Raw genomic sequence first — 8,472 nt, 5'->3', positions numbered from 1 at the left:
GTCACTTCTCTATTTAAAACTCCTCTCCAAGGTCCTTCTTATGATTGATATCACCCCATACAATCTGTTCCCCATTACCCCTCAGACCTCATCTTCTCTTCTCTGGCCACACTGGCTTCCTCATTGACCTTGAACATGCCAAGTAAGCCCCCTCCACATTGTTTTCCCCATTTTCCCCGTTGAAACGTTCTTCCCCAAGGTAACTGCATGGCAAGCTCCTTTACTTTCTTTGGGTCTTTTCTCAAAAGCCACTTTCATTGTGAACCTTATCTGGCCACCCCATCTAAAATCTCAGCCCCATCCCCTGGCATTTTACCTACTGTAGCCCACCTTATAAACATGACTTTCTTTAACACTCATCAATCAACTGCATTTTATATTTTATTTATTGATGAAATTAACATTCATAAATAAACACTATGTATTTATCTTATTTTTCTTATTATTTATTATTTCTTATTATTTTGTCTTTCCTCTTAAATCTGCTCCATGAGGGGAGAAACAATTTTCTCACTGTTGTATCCTGATAATTTAAGTACAAGGCCTGGCACATGGTAGTCTCAAATAAATACTTGTTTAATGAAAGAATGAAGAAAAGTTAACTGTGGCATAATAAATATTATAATTGCATTTTTATATTGCCTTCTTGATAGTTATAAAAAATATATCCAAAACATAAACAAGTCAAAATACAGTATAGAAAAAGAAGTCACCAAATCTATAAACCTAAAATGATCCAAACCCTAATTGAGGGACATTCTATCAAGTACTTGATCAGTGCTCTTCAAAAGTGTCAGACAAGGAAAGACTGAGGACTGTCACAGATCAGAGGGCACTAAGGAGACGTGAACATGAAATGCAATGTTGGGTCCTGCCTAGGATCCTGGAACAGAAAAAAAGGACAATGAAATTCAAAACAAAGTCTGTAGTTTAGTTAACTAGTACTGTACTAGTGTTCATTTCCTGGTTTTGATAATTGCACTGTGGTGATGTGAGATGTTAGAGGGCCAGGGAGGTAGCCTACCTGCACAAACATTATTACTTATGAATATCTAAATATGTCTTCATACAGGCAAGGGGATCATTTAAATGATATGCATGTTTCCTTATGCTTAGCAGTTACCCGGTAAACCACCACCAAGGTAATTAAGTAACCAAGATAGGTATGTGTGTGTGTGTCAGGGTAGTTTTCTTTTTCTTTTTATGTTTCACCGATCATTTTCTATGCCCTGGTAGGTGTATGCCAAGGGCCTCAAACAGAGGTTTTCAAAGCATATATTACTTGGTACATGAAGGAGTTTCAACAGAAGACACAATAACAGTTCAAAGTTCTCTTTATACTCCCTCTGCTTTTAAAAGGTTAGAAATAACAAGTGTCAGTTAAGTAAAATGATCTTCTAAATGGCATCCCACTAATTTGAGATTTCACAGTGAAATAATCACATGCCATCCTGTGTCTCAAGCAGGCGTGTTCTCATTAGAGGGAGAAAAACGATCAAGAAAACTGCCACCAAAGGTTTTTGAGAATTGTATTAATTAATAAACCACGTTACATCTTGTGGAGGGGGGTAGTAGAGATAAAATCGTACAAGCAGAGTTCCCTTGTCTGGAAAGCTGCCACTTGATCCCTCTTCATCCTGAAGGAATATGTCCCATTTTTAAGTGGCAACTCATCCTCATGGGTGGCGGTGGACCCTGCCTACACTGTGCCCTCACCCCCCCACCCCCAGGCCTTCCAGCCAGGGAGAAGGACCTTCCACCTGCCCTTCTCCAGGAGGGGGCACTGCTGCGTGGGTACCAGAGGATGAGGAGAAACACATCAATCTCATAGGGACTAGAACTGAAGACTATTGATGAGTATTTTTCATGTTTCTATAAATCAAAATAAATGTTTATTTGGTGGGAGACTATCCCAGTGTTTTGTACATTAATGATAGTCAAAAAGCCAATTCAATTCAATTTAACCAGATAATTACCAACCATCTACTAAGGACTCACTTTCATTCTAGGGCTGTGGAGGTAAGAAGATAAATAAAACCCTAACCCTCAGATAGCTTACTCTCTAGTAAAGGATATAAAGTTTGTAAACAAGTAACTATAAAAAGATATAAATAACAAATGTCTAAAGGGCCAGGGATGTATCCTACCTAAACAAAGTAAGCTGAATGGAAGAATGACAAAATCCCCAAAAGGAACCAAACTCTTCATTTTTACTACATTATGGTGTAGGCATATAACTTAATGTAAATATATATGATAGCCATACTCTTTTTTTTTTAGTAAAAAGGACTACAACTTTATTAAAAGTAAATAAATGTAACATATAATGTGTACAGATGGCACATGGTGCCAATTTTATTTGCAGATTTTATAGTATTCCAAAGTTTGCAAGTTACACCTTTGCCACAGCCTTGGCTAAATCTTGAACTAGTGCAGAATTCAGCTGTGCTAGAGTGCTGATCTTAGTGTGCTTAGACGCGGCATACTTGTTCTTGATAGTCATGTGCTTTGTAAGCCCACGATTCACCATGACTATATTCTTAGCCAGGTGTTGCATAACAACAAGAAGGGATTCTTCAGTGTATGACAGGTAATGCTGTAGAGTTGGTGTCCATTCACCATTATTAAGAATTTTCAGTGCTAAGCAAAAAGCTCCCGCTGCAACCTGAGAAGGAGGAAAGTGCACCATATGGTAGTTCAACATAGTTAGTTCCATCAGATACTTGGCCAAAGTATGTAGCTCAACATCAACCTCTCCAATCTTAGATGCTCTCCGAAGGGAACGCAGGGGTAGAGGGCGACCCAGACTAAAATTTAAAGCTCTTAGAATCTTCATTTCCATCTGTCTGATTTGGTACTTAGTGTAAGTGTTGTCAGTCACAAAGGCAAAGTCACCAATTTCTGGAGGGTACATTTCCTCGTATTTGCTTGCAATAAACATGGCAGTGACACCAACCAGCTGCAGCATCTTCTCGGGCACACAATTATCCTGCATGAACCGATCAATAATGGAAACAGTCATGTACATGATCTCCTGGAGTAACCTGAATTTCATTTGAACCTGCACTAGCCAGTCAATTAGGATGGCTCTCATGTTTCCAGTCACTTCATGACCCAGTAGGTATTTTGGTCTGACTGCTTGCTCTTCCTCAAGTTGTCTCAGATAAGCATAGATATCTTTTACATCTTCACTACAAAGGTTTGGATCCTCTCCATCTTCTGCATCCACATCACTCACTGTAAGAATTACATCAGAGAAAGCCTGACACACATATTCTCCTGCAGGGGCACAGCCAGGTGTTTCCATGGGGCTTGGAGAGGGAGTATCAACCAAAATAGGCTCAGGGGGAAGTTTCTGTTCTTTAACAGGCTCGGGTTCTGGCTCTGGCTCCAGATCCGGCTCCAGCTGGGGCTTCAGCGCAGGTACAGGTGTCTTTTCCAGAGGTTTTGGTAGTTTTTTAGCAATAACTTTTCCAGCAGCTAAAGTTTTTGCTTCCTTTTTCAGGGGCAGTTTGGCCTGTGGCTCTTCACTGACTCTGTTACCGATGTCCCCACGAGCTGTTCTTGGCCTCAGCCCGGGCTTAGAGGCTGCAACAGTGGCCACAGGCACTCACTTTGCGCCTGCCATACTGACCTTCACCTTGTTTTCAGCATTAATGTTCAGTTCCTGGTGATCCAGAGCACCATGGCTTCCTCTGCACCAGGCAGTAGCTCAGTGGGGAGAAGCAGAGCACGGGAGACCCCAACCAGCCAGGGATCTTGAACCCACCACAGGCCAACAGCCATTCCTCTGCAGCACTGATATCCATATTCTATTTTATATTTAAACTTTTAATCTAAAACTGAAAAAGAAAAGCATTTATTATTATTATTATCATTACTTTATAATTCATTACTGCTTTGACCTGACATCAGAAACCTAATGTCTTTTCTAATGTACCAAAATGTCAGTCAGGCCCTGTGGTTTGCTCTGTGATGTATGGTATGCAGCCTTAAATATGTAAACTGGGGTTGGTAAGTAGTTTTTTCAGATTAATTTTGGAATAAAACTGTTCCTAAACATAAGCTCTTCCCAATGTGGATAGGAAGATTATTTCCTCCAAGATGAGTGTACAGTCCCAGCTTTCAGTGTTGTCATAGTCTTCAATACCATTTTGTAGTACAGTTTGATAACTTCATAGCCCTGTGTCTGTACTATCAAAAATCAATTAAGAAAGGTAAGCTAAATAATACCAGTTTATTTTCCTAAAGCATGCAATCCTGTATTCAAAAGCCCCATTTCAGAGAATAAATTTCAGGCTACCACTTTCATATCTGGAAACTGACTGCAATGTTGGAAGATGAACCAAATTATTCTTTAACAAATGAATTTTCCAAAGACTTTGTTGTCAGTGCTGAGAGAAGCAAATGAGACATTTGTGCAAATACTTCTGAATGCCCCAATAGAAAAATATTCACAAGGTGTCGATGAGGCATAATGTCAGCAAGAAGCTTGGGACTTTGAGCCAATCTTTGCTGCTAAGTGGAAATGGGACTATCTCCTTTGATGACATGAACAGTTAAAAAAAATTCTCTCCAACATCACAGCACAAGTAAACCAGCAAATTCATTAAGCAAACACTGACCTGATTTTGCTCCAAGATGTAGAAGAATAGCTGATTCATGATATTAATTAGTGAATCCATGGCCTGTTTCGTTTTAGCCCAAAGCAATTTCTGATGAATGAGGAAATTAATGGATTTATGCATAGTGCCCCTACAAAATACTGTCACCTCTGATCTGTCACTTGATGGGTCCAAGGTCAGCCCCACCCTTTGTGAGAGCCTGATCTGTAGTAACACTAAAATTTGGAACAGTGCCTTCTATATCCAATGGTCTGAGACCCTTCTCATCACAAAGTAATTTTGCCTTGCAGAGACTTCTTGTTCAAAAATTCTTTGACCCCTCCAAGATTCTCAAAACATCGCAGATAAATATAGCTAACAGTGTGCTGTTATTTATATCTGTGTGCTCATTTGCTGCAATGGAAGACGCCACCAATAATTTAACTTATCCTGAAAGCTCTCAGCTGTATTTATTTAAATTAATTAATGTATTGGCTGTGTTGGGTCTTCGTTTCTGTGCGAGAGCTATGTCTAGTTGTGGCAAGCGGGGGCCACTCTTCATCGCAGTGCGCGGGCCTCTCACTGTCGCGGTCTCTCTTGTTGCAGAGCACAGGCTCCAGACGCGCAGGCTCAGTAGTTGTGGCTCACGGGCCTAGTTGCTCCGTGGCATGTGGGATCTTCCCAGACCAGGGCTCAAACCCGTGTCCCCTGCATTGGCAGGCAGATTCTCAACCACTGCGCCACCAGTGAAACGCTCAGCCGTATTTTTAACATGCTGAGCGACAATGTTTCTGATTATACGAACATTTGCAAGTGCTTGTTTATGCTCTGGACACAATTTCTGCTACATTCAAAAGAAACTCTTTTATAAAAGTGTTGTCTGTAAAAAGGTTTAGATGCTGAGGCAATTTTTTCACTTAATAGAGAACTGCATTTCACAGCAGATCATTTGTTTTATTCTCATTCAAAACAAATGCTGCCATTTCTTCAGTCCATTAAGTTTCCCAACGCCCATCTTTTCTGTATACCAGTCATGGCTTGTTTAATTATAGTGCCTTAAGTTGTAATTTTTCTGTTATAAATATTTTTTGTTTGGATATTCTTCACATCCACCAAAAAAAAGTGCACCCCTATTTTTTCTTGAAATACTAAACTTTGTCTTTTAGGAGATGCACAAGTCCATTTTTCTCTAAATTTTACAATAAGAAAAATAGCAGTAAACACGTGGTACTAAATAACAACTGCCAATTAATTTCAGTGTTGGAAATACAAAGGAAAGTGTGTGACCTTTGACTAAACAGGGAGGGTATAGCCCTTCCACAGAGGGCATTGACCCTCAGATTTAGGGGATGTCTGCCGTGTGGGGCCACTGATCTCTGTTGTTAAGAGAAGCTAGAAATCAGACTTTTAAAAGAAATATCTACTAAGATTAAGGAGATTAATCTCTTAAGTTATCAAAATGTTGGTAACTTATTCCAAGTTTATTAAAATATCAAGTGGGTCAACATTGTTCTTGCCAAGCAAAACAAGTCTGCAAGCTGAGTGCAATCTGTAAGCCACCCATTTTCAACCTCTGGGGGTGTAGAGTGTAACAGTAAAATAACCTATATTCTACGTCTGTGTAGTCCCTGAGAACTAAGAAGAAAACAGGTACAGTTACATCAGCATGCTTCTATGGAATATGAATTCAAGTGCCATAATTAATTTGGAAGCTTGCTGATGAGGCAGCAAAATGCAGTGGAAAGGAAGCCCAGCATGTGTGGGAATCCTGAGTGTATCACTTATTAGGTTGGTTGATGTTAGAGTCCTCATCTGGAAATTGGGATAATAAAATTGCCTTGTAAGTTTGTCAAAATTATTAGAGATGAAACGTCTTATACACGTTTCTCAGTGTACTGTTGGCATTTGGAAGATGTTCCATAAACAGTAGCTATCCTGTTATTACACACCACAAAACTAAGTTTCCAACCATATCTCTTCGTTGCCCCCACAAACACGAACGGTGCCCAGCCACCTCCTGCCACCCCTCCCTCTCCACATCATGTTTCACTCCTCGGAGCAGCAGCCCACGCCGCGGCTCATCAGCCCACTCAAGTTTTCTACTTGCCTTGCCCATGCTCTTACCTGTACCTGGAATGCCTGTCCCTCCCCTCTTCATTCAGCTCCTTCCTTTGCAACTCAACCAAAGTGTCACCTCTTCTGGGAAGTCTTTCCTGAGGGCCACCTCCAGTCTGAGTAGAGCACTCCCTCCCTTCCTGCCTTGTGTTTGCCTCCGTCATAGCATTTGTTGATAGTATTGTCAACTGTGAGCTCCTGAGACAGAGGAGCTGGGGCAGTCACCTCACTGTCCTGAGCACCTGGGTGCAGTGCCTTTGCCTGGCATGTAATTAGGGCTCAAAAAAAAAAAAAAAAAACAGATCAAGGAGAGAATTATGAATACGAATGAGGTGACTATAGACTGGAGTGGAAACAGCCCACTCAGTCTCTGCTTCCCTCTTGTTTTACAAATGCAAATCTTTGGCTACTGGTTATGCCTCTCCTCCTTGCCTTCCCAAACCTCATGCTGGCTACTGCCTCTACCCCACCCCAAAACCAATGGCAATTTCCATTCTGGAGTAGCAGGTCATAAGAGAGAAGATGCTTAAGTGTCATCTCCTGGGGCTTGGAAGTGGGGACTGGAAGGACCCCTGAGAGGGTTCCTTTTGAAAGGGAATAGAGAACACAAAATAGAGTCCCTCACTGGAGGCAAAGAAAGGGAGAAATGTGACCCAAGGTCTTACCTTCACTTTCAGAACTGATAACTTCTTAGCTAAGCTGGAGCAAGAATAGGTGTGCACCAAAATGGGCTTGGGGCTTCTTGCACAGCAGCATACATGGTCCTACGTCAGAAGAAAAAGAATTTAGTAGACAGGGCTGCCATTAGCATATACTGGGCCTTTGAATGAAGAAAAGGCATCCAGAGGGATGCAGAGGAATACAGATCCCTGTTGGGGAACTTAGCGACAGGAGGAGGATGGGCAGGACTTCAGCCCCCAAGTGCCCCTCATCCAAGTACCTTCATGAACAACCTACTGAAGTAGCCCTGATGTAAGAAAAAGTGTTTCCCTTAATGGGCAATATTAGAAAAATGATTAAGAATAACATGCAAATATTTATTCTTTTCCAGGAACATGGGTGACATTTGGAGGTCAAATTTCAGATGAGGTGAGTTACTTTTGGCTTCCATTATGCTGATTGGAGAAAATGCAGAGCAAACTATTTTACAATACAGTTCCTGGGATTCTGGCATTTTACAAGGATAATAGTTTAGTCACGGGAAATGGCTAAGACTGACTTAAAGATTATTTTCCATTTTATCTTGTTTCCCCTTTATAAAGGTAGTTCTTACTATCATTCCTAAGGAGATGCTTGGGGAGATAAAGGGTCTTTTCCACAACTCGCAAGGTCACCATGTTATTTAATAGGTCCATAGGAGTCTTTTTTTTTGCGGTACGCGGGCCTCTCACTGTTGTGGCCTCTCCCGTTGCGGAGCACAGGCTCCGGACGCGCAGGCTTAGCGGCCACGGCTCACGGGCCTAGCCGCTCCGCAACATGTGGGATCTTCCCGGACCGGGGCATGAACCCGTGTCCCCTGCATCGGCAGGCAGACTCTCAACCACTGGGCCACCAGGGAAGCCCTAGGGAGGAGTCTTATCTGCATATTTTTATCTGTCTGAATTTCTGTTCCCAGTATTGGGCATAGGTCACCACAGAGAGCTTGTTGCAGAGTGGAGTCCTTGGGAAGCAGACCTCTGGTGGAAATTAGCATGCAGAACAGTTATCAGGAAGTTGGGTCATGATGCAGTCTCAGCAGTGACCTCAGCTGACC

The 8,472-nt window shown here is 41.7% G+C and overlaps 1 pseudogene; it reads right to left on the bottom strand.

Moving 5' to 3' along the window:
• Positions 1 to 2,183: 2,183 nt before the first annotated feature.
• Positions 2,184 to 3,687, bottom strand: LOC111174680 (G2/mitotic-specific cyclin-B1 pseudogene; annotated as a pseudogene).
• Positions 3,688 to 8,472: the final 4,785 nt, after the last annotated feature.

This window comes from Delphinapterus leucas, chromosome 4 (genome assembly GCF_059928025.1).
Source record: "Delphinapterus leucas isolate spDelLeu-1000000601 "Yukka" chromosome 4, BTC_Dleu_Yukka2, whole genome shotgun sequence".
Classification (NCBI taxonomy): domain Eukaryota; kingdom Metazoa; phylum Chordata; class Mammalia; order Artiodactyla; family Monodontidae; genus Delphinapterus; species Delphinapterus leucas.
This window is presented reverse-complemented; position numbering and strand designations above follow the sequence as displayed.